The sequence below is a fragment of the Monomorium pharaonis genome, chromosome 2 (assembly GCF_013373865.1).
Source record: "Monomorium pharaonis isolate MP-MQ-018 chromosome 2, ASM1337386v2, whole genome shotgun sequence".
Lineage (NCBI taxonomy): Eukaryota > Metazoa > Arthropoda > Insecta > Hymenoptera > Formicidae > Monomorium > Monomorium pharaonis.
In genome coordinates, this window is record NC_050468.1 from 15,068,134 (window position 1) to 15,083,924 (window position 15,791).

The 15,791-nt window shown below is 35.0% G+C and overlaps 1 long non-coding RNA gene across 1 annotated transcript in view; it reads left to right on the forward strand.

The window, feature by feature from the left end:
* The window catches only part of LOC118644316, a 59,869-nt gene that overhangs the window by 9,323 nt on the left and 34,755 nt on the right, over window positions 1-15,791 (forward strand). Inside the window, exon 3 of the long non-coding RNA XR_004962119.1 lies at window positions 5,792-6,031. This is a non-coding gene — a long non-coding RNA (uncharacterized LOC118644316). The remainder of the gene's footprint in view (window positions 1-5,791; window positions 6,032-15,791) is intronic.

Consider the following 15,791-nt stretch of genomic DNA (forward strand, 5'->3'; position numbering starts at 1 on the left):
TATAATTTTATTTAATTATTATTATTTTAAGTAAAATTCTCTAACAGATAAACAGATAAAAATATTTATGTTTTAGAGAACAAAATATGAATAAAAGATCAAATTAGATTTCGATTATCACTTGGCTCCTATTATCTCAAATAACTTTTTTAAAAATATAAATGTCTAGTATCATTGATAAAACGTAATTTGTGAAGTCAATACTACTGGATGGCATTGTAATAAATTAACTGAACTTTTAATACTTTAAATCGTTAGACAATAGAAAAATAAAGTATTATTGACTGTTCAGTAGGATAGTATAGATACTCTAAATTAGTTCCGGACTAATTGCATTCGAAATCCGCTTAATTTCTCTCTACTCTGAGTCGAGAGGTTCTCAAGCCAATTGATTTTTATTTTCATCAATCAACCTCGTACCTTCGTCCATCGTTTTGGTTCACCGCTATCACCGTAAAAGTCGAGTTAGTTTAATTAGTCTAGGGACTTGCACACAGGCACTTTGCAAAATGGACGTTTCATCTATAACTTATAATAATAAATGAATAAAAAAGTGGAATTATATAACTACTCCTTGATATGATTGTATTATCTTCGTTCATCTTTTATTTTCATTCAGATTCTACATCTAATATCAGACTATTCCAAATGTTTAATATCTTTTAATTATTAATTTTCCGTGATCAAAATTCTTGATTATAAAAGGACCGCTCGATAATGTGAGAGTGGTTGGCCATCAATCGACAACTACAATGCAAAATTCACCTCTGTAAACGATTAATGATTAGTCGGCGCTATTGATGTCGCGTTTGATCGACGTGAATTAGCTTCTTCCTAGCAAACTTGTCATTAAATATTTGCGTAATTGGCGAACAACGTTGCGTTGGAGAACGAGCTAATACAAAATCTCTAATTCTCAAGAGACTATGGGTTAGCCGGTTTACTAGTTCGATATCGCTATATTAGTAGAATCTCTGAATAATTCATTTGGTGTTACTGTGCCATTAGTATCGTACTATACAGAATTTGACGTAGACAGTTAATTTGACGCATAACGGCTGAGATATTTAACTGTTCTGGGTATACGATTATATCATTTTGACTTTCGTTTCTCTCGTTGCACAAGCATTAATTATGCAATTAAACTAATAATAATTGAAATGTAAGATAATTTTAGTAAAAATCTAGATATATTATAACAAAATTAGAATGTCTAGACCTCTTTTTTTGTACCTTCTAATATTGTATTAGAATGTCTAGACTTAAAATTTAGTGTAATATAATACAAAATAATAACATTGTAGACATTTATTCTAAAAAAACTGTAACGATATTGTTGAGTCAATAACGTTAAAAACGTTAAACCAATCCGTGTTTGAATCAATCAACCTAATTTAAGCAGAATATAACAATGAGTATTTGAATTGGCATTGTCAATCAAATTGTTGCAGACAATCAGATATAAATAAAAAATAAAATACACGCGCACATATATGCAAGAAATGTATTCTTTTAAATAGCATTTATAAATACAATTTTTTAAAAAAGTTTAAAGTGAAGTAATTAATTTAAAACGCTACATATTTTTGGTCGCCTAAAGAATATTAAAGAAGTACAGTAAAAAATTGAGTCTCTAAAACGATAGAAGTAAAAGTTAGTTAAAACTAACTGGTAAAAAAAGTATTAAATATAAAATTTACAATTTACATTTTTTATAAAATAAAATTTTTAAGTAAAATTATAAAATTAGGAACAGAGTTTACGAAAAGCCAGAAAAATAAATAATAAACAATGTAGATAAATTAGTACAAAAATATAGGTATACTTCAAATATAGGATGATAAGTTTATTTTAATTTGCCTGCTTATTTTATTCACACCTATTTAAGATTTTAAAGCGTATCGATATTTCTACAGATATTTCTAGATTTTTAGATTTCTATACATTATATTGTTATTTATTATATATATTTTATACTATTTTATTGTATATTAAAGTATATTGAAAGATATATATTGAATATATATTGAAAGATAATAAAAAACTGAATTTTAATATACATAAATTTTTATAATTATTTATAATTTAATTATAATTTTTATTTCAAAGAATTAAAATAAACAATACAGGAATTAGATAATAGCATATATAAATCCCATAATTACAATTTCTTTATAATTTTAATGTGATGAGTAATTTAAAGTTAAACAATTAAAGTTTAATAAAAATAATATTAAATTGATAAACACTTTATAAGAAAGGTATTTTAAAATTCGGTCACGTGGAGATGATAGACAATTTTATTAACGATATACTATTGACTTGTTCACAATTCAATACATGATAATGCCATCTTTTTGTGAGACCCTTCGATGGTCACCTCCTCGTCGCGATTACATGCTTACATTTGTAATCCTATTGTCCTATAAAATAATTTCCCAAAAGAGCAGCCGGGACTGCTGTTGCGATGTTCTCCAACACGTTCTGCTCTCGCATCCGCTATCAGACACGGCCGATCGATCTGATTGAATCGCGATTCGGACGTGTCCTTGGTGCGTTTGCGGGAACACGCACAGTGGAGGCAAATGAAATTCCCAGAGCCTGTCGAAAACAAGTTTTATTTCGTGGCACTTCGGTCCGATTGGGGGCCGCGAAGGGGCGTTGCGGATTGTTGCGCTAGGCGAAGGGTTGCGGTTGGGTGTACGAAGGGAAGTCGAGAGAAGAAGAGGGTGGCAAGGCCCCCGCTCTCTTCTCGACGATGGGCGACGAGAGTTTCCATTCTTCGATGAAACTTCTTGGCAACTCGTTTGAACGCCACGACCAGCCTCTCCACTTTCTTCCGGATCTTATTTTGCTCGCCGCCACCGTTGCCGTTCGCGAAACTTTTCCCGATTCCTCGGAGGTGTAACATAATATTTTCGCGGCTCGGCTGGGGACCGCAAGAACCGCGCGTTGGAATAACGCGGTTATCGAGTTCCGGGATTTTAACGTTATCAAATTCGTTATCGTACTCTGGGCGATTACAAGATTTACAAGCATCGTGACGTTTTTTGGCTTGTAAGCTTTTTTGAAAAGCTTTTAATTATATGTCAATTGGTGCACTGCTTGTCATGAAGGTCTGTTAATTAATGTGCGCGCGTACATTACTTTTCTAAAATATTTTTATTTTATGACTAAAAAAGTTGTTAAAAATTATTAATTATATTAAAACACTAGTTTTAATTATAAATATCTATTATAATTAAAACCGTGTTTCAAAGTAAAACTCATGTTTAATTATATTTAGTTAATTATAGTTAAAATTATGAAACATTACTATTTGCTGCCGCTTATACATAAATGAGTTTTAAACGCAAAAACGATGATTTATATCTTTTTTTAGTTTAAAAACAGCTTAATCTCGTAGCGTAGCTGATGCAATAAAATATAAAGGCGACGTTTGTCAAACGGATTTATTATCATTTAACGAAATCGTTACGCGATTGGGCTTGCTTGGCCGGAGAAGTCGGCGTCGGAATAGCGAAAGTGTGAAAACACGTTGTCGGCGAACTAATTAAATTTCTGCATTATTACGAGGACGGCCGTTTCTGCCACTCGGCGAGTTTTAATCTGGCAGAGTAATATCTTAGGCTACATTAGGTCTTACCCTCCGCACCGACTGGTAGGGTGGTTGAACGGAAAGATAGGGGGTTGGCAGAGGTGGTAGTGTGGCAGAGGCCCGGCATAAGCCGTCTGCCTGCCGCCTAATCAATGATTCAACTCGCCAATTACGGAGGCGCCTCGAAAAATATCCTCTCTCTCGTTCCCCCGCGCCTTCCTGACACTCCTGTGAAATATTCACAGACCCTATCTCCCTTCAATTCTATCCTTTCGGCTTTGCCATTTTGCCCACTCTTTGACGTATTTTTCAGCTTTTCGTTTCAACCCTTTTTAAACACCTGTTTATGCCATATCTGTGATATGCCGGATTATATCAATATCGATGTTATTTATTCGGGATTTGACTCACAGAATTGAAATGGTCTAAAGAGTTTATATAAAGTTTTCAAGATATATTTTAGGGCATTAATTTTAGAGCTGTTTTTTATTGATATATTAGAGACGATCGTGTATATAAATTAAATTATAGTATATTAGATATTTATTACCTTTATTATTTCCTTTCTGTGAAAGATATTCTTATTATCTCCAGATGCATTTATCTAAGAATTATAAATGTCAGAGTAAAAACTCGAATGAAATCTAGTTAGAAAAAGTTCTATTGAAATTTAAAATAAGTTTTAACATAATGAAATCTTGTTATCGCAAATTATATCCGTGCAACATTTATCGAGAACAAAATAAATTTCTGTCTTGAAAATTTATTATAATCTTATTATACTGTATTTGTTATCGCGAAATTTTATTATGTTTAGGAATGTTAAGGTGCTACGATTACGTAGTTTCTCCGGCACGACGTGAAGCAGAAAAGCTCGTTTAGAAAAGTTCCGTCGATCCGCGAGCGGCCGCGTGCCGCCTGCGTCGTTCACGCTGAAAGACTATTCACTGCCATTCCTTCTCGAATTATTCTTTCGCAATTTAATCAACCGGTTATAAAAGAACTTGGCTTGACCTTACAACTTTATTTTTGCATCTCTACGATTCTCACTGATTCTTCTTCGTTTTCCCTCCTCGGGCGCTCTAAATTAAATTTCCTTTACCTTCGATGCCCAAGTTTCGTGAGCGAGAGGAAGAAGACGGTAGAGGACAGCCAAGAACGTAGCTAAGAGGAAAGGATCCGGGAGAAGCGAGAGTGGGAGGGGGGAGGGAGGGGGTGAAAGTAAAGGGGGCGGAAAACGGAAGGTAGTAGAAGGAAGAATGATGTAGAAGTAAGATAGAGGCGGAGAGGGAGGAGTAAAGCAAAAATAGAATGTACATAAAAAATACACGGCTGCAAGCCGTAGCTACTTCTTACCGTAGCCTCGGCTCGCCGGCATGAAAAATTCACTAGTTGCCCCGGCTCTTATTGCAATCTTCGTTCGTGGAATTCTCGCGAAATTTAGCCACCTGCAACAGGACAGAGGGCGGACGACCCTCTCTTCGATGTATACAAGTCCTTTCTTTCTTCTGCCGTATTTCATCTCAAGAAGACGCGTCCCTCTCCGAGTGCTGCGAGTAGTATCAGAGAGACACAGAGGCTGCCATGACCTTTTTCCTCCCTCTCTCCCTCTGCCTGGAATGATTTTATTAAATTTGCTCTTATCATTCCGCTTGGCGGTAGCGTATTGGCCGAGACGACAGCGCTCTGTTACTTGGGAACAGACCGGGGGAACATGCAGCATTGTTCCTTTTATCATAGAGATGTACGACAACGGTATCGAGTCACATACTATATGTATACTAGATTGAATCGAGTTTTATATTATATCGAACCGTTATGTTGCATTCTGTTGAAAGCATTTTTATATTTAAATATTATTAATGATTCACACTTTTATAAAAACCATTGAAATATAATAATTATTTATTGTGAATTGTAAAGGAGAAGAGAGAGAGAATTTTTGCTAAAATTTAAAATTTCAGTTTACCTTAAATAATTTTAGATTACATTACAAAAAATTAAAAAAATAGATTTTATACTAAAAGCAGAAATCCTGTTTGGTTTGAAGAAAAGCTTTTATGTGTGGATTAATGAAATTATTTAAACTTACATAATTAATCAAACTATGATATCTAGAAAATGTACAATATAATTTTTTACTTTTTATTTCCGCATTTTTTACTTGACCATCGATTCTTTTTTCTGTTACAGTATTCGACCGTTACCGTCCGTTTGATCATTCGTATTATCGTCGGCATCTAAGTTTTTTAATTCTTTAGCCGAAGTGAGTGCGCGTATCAAATTTGTGATTCTTTTCGTCGCGACTATTTCATTCGTATCCGCGATCGCGTGTGTAGTGCATCCAGTGCATCGGATTACGCAGCGTGGGACATAACTGTACTGAATTCGGACCAGGGCTTCTCCGTTCCCGTCGTCGCCCGGCAGCGCAAGGTAAGCATCACGGAAATGAGCTCAAGAGTATATTTCGCGCGGGCAATGCGCGTGAAACGACTCGCGGCGTTTCGCGGAAGGGCGAAGAGGGTGACGCCGACGCGGCGACGGATAGTTTGCAAAAACTTGGTTAAGTCGCTTACAAAGAGGCAAAGTGACTGAGTCGGAGTAAAGCGAAACGCCGCGCTAACTTCGAAGCACTTCGTTATAAAGTTGGGGAGTTGAATAATGTATTTTTATTATTTACCCGAAGCATGCCGCGGTACCGGCCGTGGTGATATATCGGATAAAGTCGCTTGTAATTTCCGGCGAACGTTAACTTCCCGCCGAAAGAAATCACACCGGATCACGCCACAACTTTCTTCAACGTGGGGATATTTATACGCCTGTACGAAGAGTGGTTCGTGCCGCACGCAGAACGTGTTTATTTGCAAAGTTTTACCCTCTTGTTTCATTAAGATTTTTTAACTATTTATTTAAGTAAAATTAAATTAATATTTGCGTTATGTGGAAATAGAAGAATAAAATTCAAAATTTTAGAGAAGTAATTTTAATGCTTTTTTTTTACGTATTTTATTCAAGCGTTCAGCAAATTTTTTTAACAAATAAATAAATAAGCAAATATAAAATAAATTTATTTATTTAATAAATAAAAATTTGAAAATATCGCAATCAAGCGAGAATGTTTAAAAGAACTTTTTGCCGTTATTGTTTTAGTAAACTAAGAAACTTACAAATGTTATTGACCGTAGAGTAAAAAAATCCCTGAAATCTCATTTTTGTCATCATACATTTAAATTATATAGGTTTTTTCTGAACTTTTCTTAATTACCCAAACTTCAAACTAAAGTCAGTAATTAGCAATTACAATACGGTCAGTGTTAAGTTTATTACAAAAATCGTTTTTGCATATAAAAATAGTTTTTGAACTATTATTAATTTAATTATTTGTTTCTTTTACTATGAACAGATCAATGAAAAATTATCATAATTGAGCAAGATCTTTTTTACTTACTAATAATTTTATGGTCCAAATTTCAATAATATGTTGTTATAGATATAGATTTAATGAAAATGGAACATAATCAAAAAAATTTCCCAATTTTTCAATTTGCCATGAATAAACTCATGTTATAAATGATAAATGATAAAAGTATGAATTAGTGTTATAAAATGTTCTTTGCCTTTATGCTACAAATAAATACAAATATTTAAACTTTCATTTAGTATTAATTGTGAAGTAAATTTTTAATATAATAATTTACTAATGTATATACTATACTAATTTTATCTGTACATCTTCATCAAAATTATTCAAAGTGTCGTGAATTTCCAAGCAATTTTGGAACAGAAAAAATATGATGAGATAATTAATTTACGTATCTTGACGCGGCGGTACGTTCCGCCACACGCTAACACGAAACACGCATGAAAGATCGAGCGCAAACGGCGTTCTACCATTAAGTAGTCGAAGCGAAGAAAACGCCGGCCGCTCGATAATGCATCATCGCGTTGCACTATTTCACGGGAAAATGCGCCAGCACGTTTGTCGACGCGCGATTAGCTCGCTGGCGCGACGTACACGCAAGGCGTAAATCTTGAGGCTCGACGCAGATTTAAGAGGCTCGTTTGCCGAGTGCGTTTGCAGACCGATGCAGAAGAATGAGTGGCAATCTCTAATTTATAGGATAGCCGAGTCAAACTAGAGAGTAGTTTTTTCCTAGTAAAGATTCCCAGAATTTAAGGCTGATTACAATTGATCAGGTGTACTTGTTTTTGCATTTTTGCATTCTTTGTAACGACTTTTGTTAGTGATTCGCCTAAGTCTTGCCCACGCGTTTGCCAAGTTAGTTTGCTTCACTTCGTTGCATTCATAGCTGGAAGTAATGAAAGAGAGAAACAGAGGAAATAGGAAAAGGAAAGAGACGAGAAAATTTCTTATGCAAACAGTCAGCGCAACTTTCACATACTCGTGAGTATTATAAAAGAATTGTGTTCCTAAGAGTTACTAAGAAGAAAATTAACTCATCATTAGTGACGCTTATGAATGGTAATTGATAATTTAATTGATGCGCGAATAAACTCATAAATTGTCTCTATAGCATTTTGAGCTCAAAATTCAATCAATGATTATAATTTTATGCAGAGTTGGATAATAACTAGTTCAAAAGTTAAATAAATTAAATGAATAAAATTTAATTAAATTAAAAAGTTAATAACTTTTAATTTAACTTAGTAAATTTTAACTAGTTATTTGAATATAGTTAGAAACATAAACTTTAACTTATTAACTTTTTTTAAGTTAAAAATTCATTTTTATATAAAAAAGTTGTATTAAAAAAGAAAAAATACACTTATAAATAAGAACAATATTTCTTTGTTGTTTCATGTAAATTTAACTTTCGAAGAAAATATTAGATTTATTGGCTGATTTGCATTGTAATTGTTTTATTATTTAGAGTTATCTAATTTTGGAAAGTTATAATATTTTAATTTAATATAAATAATGTTTTTTAAAACAAAACTTTTAATTTAACTTAAATTAATCTTAACGTAACTTTTAACTGAAAGTTTTCTGTTCATGTAATAACTTTTAATGTAACTAAATTTAATTTTATAAGCCATTAACTTTAATTTAATTATAAAGAAATATTACCTTATCCAACTCGCTATACCAATATCGCTAATATTGATATTGGTACAGATCGCGTGGAATACAAATTGACGGAAGATGCAAGGAATAATGCACGTGTAATTGGAAATGCATGTAACTTCAGATATATCCGGCCTTTGAAGGACACAATGCTTTTTTTTTCTGTGAAGCCAGTTTGTGCTTTCGCCGCACAGTCACATTCATACCTAATACACATATATGCATCTATAGCAAACGAAATGGAATTTTAAAAATTGAATCGCCGAGACTTGCGCTTTATGCTTACCGGCGTATTACAAAAGCGCGGGGGCAATTTCATTCATACGTAATAAGATGGGCGCATCTGGTGCACGCACGTAACGGATGCCTTGTCATCGCTTTTCGGAAAGGCCGAGCTGTTTTCGATATTAAGGTACTTCGCGTTATTTATAAACCATCCTCGTTGTCGTCTTTCCCTTTCGGACCTTTTGTCCTACTCTCTCGCTTCCTCTTCTCTCTCTCTCTCTCTCTCTCTCACTCTCTCTTTTTCCCTCTCTTTCTTTCTTTCTTATTTTCTCTCTCTTTCTCTCTCATCCTCTTCCGGTATCTGGGTTGAGAACAAGCGTATTAGATATTCCGTTATAAAGAGGCGACGTAATACCGTACGGCCACTGCGCCAGGCGCGGGTGGGCAAAACAGCACGGAGGACCATGATGAGGGAAACGGCGGGGATCGGTTGTGAGGTCTGCAACGAAAATTAGCATTTTTTCCATGCGACCGACCTGCGTAGCTAATATCGCGGATATAAAGAGGCAAACGAGTGGTGGCTGGAGGGGATCTGCAGCAAAATGGGAGGGGGACGGCCTGAAAAAAGCAGGCGTATTTACTGCGGAAAGATTAACGTGTAACGAGCTACCGTGAACAAGCTGACGTTAAAGCTTTTTACATAAACGCACGCTCAGTTTTTGATCGCGCTCACGCTTCGCCAGTGTCCATAGATACGGCTCTGTGATCGTTTCATTGTGCCTCCTACGATAGTACACGCGATTGTAGAAAGAGAGGAAAAAGGGCGTTATATCGATTTTCGCCGGAAAACAACGTGGCACGTTGGCCGAACGCTCGCGTGTTTGCATCTCGCAATTTTGAAATTGCAGACGCGTCTCTATGTAGAAGCAAGGGAATATAATTAATCCGTGCGTTACTTTGTTAAAATAAGTACGAAAAAGCTATGAAAAAAGCTTATTATAAACGATAAAGTTAAATAAATGTGATCGCTCTAAGAAAAAGGTTTATTTTATATCAGAATTTTATACTTGCCTTAATAAATAATTTTAAATTTACTTGCCTTAATAAATAATAATAAATAATTTTAACAACGAGATCATTTCAACGATATTAAGATGATTACATTTACATTAAAAGCATGATGTATAAAAGAATATACTAGAAAGTATGAACTACTGTGCGTGTGTATTTTTTTCACATCATATACTTTTAAAAGATTATACCTTGAGTTTTGTGTGTGTGTGTGTGTGTGTGTGTCTGTGTGTATGTGTGCGCGCGCGACAAGCTTTGGACTCTAATGCATTATTTGCGTAGTCACATCGACAAACTTTCCGTATATTTTTCAATTTCCGCACTTTAAGATAGCTCGTCGCCTCGAAGAGCACACGCGGATCTGTAGGTTACGCTTGTGTTTTCTTTTATCCATAGAAATCTCCGAGCTTTCCGGGGACCTCAACGTTTGTCGTGCTATATTCGAAATCATCTCTCAAGTATAATGCGGGGGATGTATGTGCAAACTGTGCATGCAATTCTTTTATACATTCTTTGTACCAATCGCTACAACTTATAAATATTAAACTTTAATGTTCAGTAAAAATTTCAGATATTTATTATTTGAAGTTAAAAATAGCAGCGCTTTTTCGTTACGTTACATACTTCTGGAGGGGCGTAATTATATTACCTACTTAGATGTATGAAAATGTTTAAATTAATTTTTAGTATAAAACGTGTTATTCTTCCCTATAAATAATAATTACTGGCCAATTACAGTCCACTATTACATTTTTATAAGAGTTTGTATAATATAATTTTATCTTGTATAAAATTAATCAAATGAACAATCGTGTATTCGAATACTATTATTTGGTATCAGTTACCGGCCCATTATTGTTCCTCGATGAATATGTATTTCTTGGGGAAGCAGCTGGTTTATTGCTAGTAATTAGTAGAATCGGAAGTAGTCTGACATGCTTAAAATCGTGTCGGCGGATTCGCGGGCTATTTGTCAGATTAACGTAATTCGCTCTTTAACGCTTGAAATTTGATGGATTTCATCGATATCTCGCGATGACGGTGAAATATTAACGCGGCTGCGGCGTAGGGTCGATGTATCATGCTCATTTCGCGAAAACCATCTCATACGCCGAAATGGCGTGTCGAGTGACGAATTGCAAAACTAGATAAACGCTTTGCACGACATCGAACGCATGGATACGTTTCCCTCGTGAATACGTGCCGCCGCAACATTTACTATCGGCTAGCATTTAATAATTGATTAATCGGATGATTACGGGACGGATCGAATGATAATTCTGCATTATTTAGGGTAATCAACCTACATTATTGAGTGTCTGGCGAAATGCGGTTAACGCCATGCATGTTTCAAAGGTGCAACGTAGATTCAGTTGGCGTAAAATATGATTATATCTTTCCTGCATGCTAACAGCGCGTTGATTAAGATTTGCATTTACACGTTATTATGTACAATACGTTGTAACTTTTATTTTTAAACGGACACTAATATCTTAATTATTGTTGGTAATATTAATAGCTCACATTTACAGTCGTGCACTTGTGATGGAAGTTCGGACGCACGACTTGAAAGCTCAAAATTGTGAATGATATAATAACTGTACAAGCATTTTAGCTTTTAATTTTATTTTGTTTACGTGAATCCGCGGAATACGCAATGCCTTTGCGATAATTTTCAGCATCTAATATTAGGTCGACTGAACAAAGCGATACGACAAATAATGTTATTAAGTATCATAAAATCGAAATACCGCGTTGCAAGCGCGATAATGAGAAACCCAATATTCGATGACAATCTTGATGCACAGTAAGTCCTTTCGCATACTCATTAATAATTTTCTCTTGTCCGACACTTCTCTCTCCTTGCACTTCAAAACTTTCGTACTTCAGTGCAAGAATTATTGCTCGACCGCTCGCTCGGCCCGTGGCCGTGACTTAACTAAAAAATTCCATTTTTGACCACGTACAAACTCGTTTCGGCTTAACACGAAAATTTCTCCGTTGACGCGGGATAAAGTTCGCGACACCTCTTAGTCTCGGCAACCCGCCTCAGTACCACGGTAAGCCTGTTATTCGGCTATATACGTGCGGTTTAAAAGCGACCGCTGAACCGGATCGCCGTTCGTAAATGCATTGTGCGGGGAATAGGTGCACGTACGGCGGACGTACGTGGATCATACGGTTCCTATTGTCCCCAGTCCCTTGTCACTCCGCGGTATATCCCTTGATACCTGTGGGAAGGCACAAATGCTTTCGAAGAACACCTCGATCTGTGTAACCGCCTGCACAACGTTATATGTATCCATGTAAAAGGCGTCCATCAAGCACCCTCGCAGACGTTCGGCAGCCTACTCTTCTGTCGGGCGGGTCCTCCTTTTCATCAGGCCGCTATGAATTGAGAGGATATCAAAGTATCTGTCGTTCATATATATCGCATTGATGACAGTCTAAATATACGCTGTTATTCCTATGAGAATTGTCTGTAAACATGAAATAATTTAATATTCTGATAAAAATATCTCAAATCGAATTTAGATCAAGCAATAAGCGCGAGCAAACATGATTGAACAATTTGCTTCAAAGTATAATATATGGAATTGCCAATATGGCAGCTTTTTTCATTAATGTAAAATATTTATTATGTTTGTTTGCGCCTGTTTAATTGAAATTGCAATACATTTAGCATTTACTTAACATTAAATAGAAAGTTTCAAAGAATATGACTGCCATATAGACTATAGCAAAGACATCTAGAAAATGTTAAATATATCTTCTCTGCATTAAAAATACATTAGTTTGGATTCATGCACTGCAAAAAATTATGTAAAATTACGTAAATAATATTAAAAAATTTTACAATTTATAGTCAAAATAATGTATACTGTATAAAAATTTTATATTTTATTATAAGTTATATAATTTTACATATTTTTATTGTACTATTATATATATTATATTTTTAAAATTATTTTAAAAGTACGTAACATATATATATATATATATACACTATATATCGTTTAATTATAACTTATGAGTTACTTATTTATAAGTAACGATTGAATTGGTTAATAATAAATTGGTTGCAATTATTGCGGTATTTTAAAAGTAACTCTAAATCATTTTCTAAACTCTGTAATATTTTACTAGCAGAGCTAGCGCATTTCTAAAATCGATGCTATCGGTCCTCTCGAATGATCGTTTGTTCAAAACTTGCCGCTTCGCTCGGTCGCCCTTGGGCGTTGCAACCATTTTACGGCAAATCGCGACAATCTTTCATCCTGCCGCTGGTAAAAAATGGCTGAAATAAATAGACAATACATCATCGGCCGGGTCACATAATTTTAGATTCCTTGCTTGAATGGTAACTTAATTTAGTTGAAATTTCTTATATATAAACATTTTATTATATAAAACAAATACTATAAAATAAAAGATTTAAATGGAATTTTTAGTAAAAGGCGATTATATTGTAAAGTTTATATAAAATTTATTACATATGTTAAAAATATATTCTTTTAAACCGTGCTAAAAGTGTAAGTGATTATTTTTCGAAGTTTTAAATTTATCAAAAGATTTAACATGCATATATGCTTTTAATATATACCATAAAGAAAGGAGGAGGGGGAAATAAAATTAACTCAGTAAAGTTTCTCGAACGTAACGGGAGTTACGAACGAGGTCACGAAGTCGAATTTCATCTCATCAGAAATATGAAATATGACCATAAGTCTGTGGTTCATAATTTCGCCTGGCAATTTTCAACTCTTATAGCGAATTAATTAACAAAGTTATACCTCTACTCTTTCACAAAATTAACCTCTTTTCAAGCAGTTGTGAATTTCTTTCTCGAGTTCATAGACGCACTATTGTTTGGTTCGACGGTCTATCGATTGTAACGGCCGATGGCGGTCGCGATTCGTATCGGAGAGTGTGATAAAGTTGGCACGCGTGCACAGACTTTGTTGTGTGCGAGTGTGATAAATTAGTCGGGCCTTCATAAACATTTCACAGCTGTTGCCGACACATCCAGAGTCCACCCCAAACTCCCATCGGCACACCTCCATGTTGCATCCCTCTTTCCTCGCCTATCGTACCTCATGTATTGTCCTGCATCCTCGTATCGGACAGAGAGGAAGAATGTGACACCATTCGATACTTTATAGCCGCGGTTTGACTGGTGCCAGTGAATTTTTTCCGGTCGGTCCGCACGACGGGTGCGAATGGAATCCTCACGGTATGATCAACGGATGTGTAATTTATCGGTTGGAAGATTGGAAGCCCGCCGCAATAGCCATTCGACCATTCTGTTGGAGAACGCATTGCATTTAATGGCTTTGGTTCATAAGGCTTCCTCAAAGAACTTCATTCTCTTTTGCCGCGAAAGCGGGATTTTCAGAAGTTCTGCGAATGTCAGTGTTTGCGGACTATAGCAGCTCATTAAAGCACGGTTGAATACACCTAAGTCCGGCTGTATGAACCGAAGTTGGAATGAATCGCAGCAATCGGCTTAGTTAATTAATTCCGTCGGTTAGCGATTTGATCTATATCATAACTTCAATTATAAATGAAAGGGAAGAGGATTTAGTCAATTATAGGAGGAGATCTAACTGATATTAATGTAACCCTTAATTAACTGACACCGATATCACCACAACTTTTATCTTTGAGTTATATCTTTCTTTTTAATGTGAAGAACAGACAATTAAATTTTAGTTATATAGTTGCACGATTAACGTCAATTAAATTTGATATAAATATACCTTACGAATTTAATTTTGCTCTACGGTAATAAAATAATAAACTTTAAAATACCGAATATCCTGCGGGACATAAATTATTGATTTTTGGTATTACATACGACACGTAAAATTCAGTACGACATTGCAAGAGAAGATTCAATGCCAATTAACGGCATACTGGTAGAAGAAAATTGCGCTGGGAATTAGTTAATCGCGAATGGAGAACGTTTTAAAAAATTTTCATCTCCTGGGGCTCCGTAACGGTCGACATCGAGATACGCTACTGGTTAGCTGGCTGGGATTAAGTCCGTTTTCCTCGTCTGTTAATGGTAGGAAAAGGATAGAGTTGTGAAGGAAGAAAGGATACGTGAAGGGGTTGGAACGACGAGTGATTCAGAAAAGAGAAAGAGAAAGACAGATACTTTGTCGTTCGAATTGGAGGCGAAAGTTCTGTTAGAACCAGGTCGTAATTCTCGCCGGGCGTTTGCAAAGGGACCAAAGAAAACGGCTGGCTCGCAAACGGGAAAGAACGAAGGGCGATGGTAACCTAACTCTCCAACACGTTTCACGTAACGAGCTGTAAATCGTGTTTATGCTCTACGATTTATTTTCTGGATAGTAATTATGCGGGGATGTGTTGAAAACAAGAATGTAAAGATAGAATCAAAGCGCGTTTTATAATTAAGATTTTCACTTCTTTTAAATCCATTTTTCCATTCGAAGATTTTAAATGTTTATTTATATAAGAAGCAAGTGTAAAAAAATATTTATATACATTCTATAAATATTATATTCTAAATTTTATTTTTAGAATGTGTTGACGATAATAAATGAATAAATTATAATCGGACCTTTATAAACGCATATGGTATAACGCAATGAAGCTTTTACTGCACACAATTGACAATTCTTTAGTAGAGAAACACGTAAATATTTCTCTTTGAGTATTTAAAAAAATCTACATTTTTTCCTCTCTACTTTTTGTTTTATAAGGATTGGCTGCGAAAAAGCATTTAGTTAATTAAAGCGTATTGTTGGTGCGTATTCGCTACTATATTATACGATTAAATTT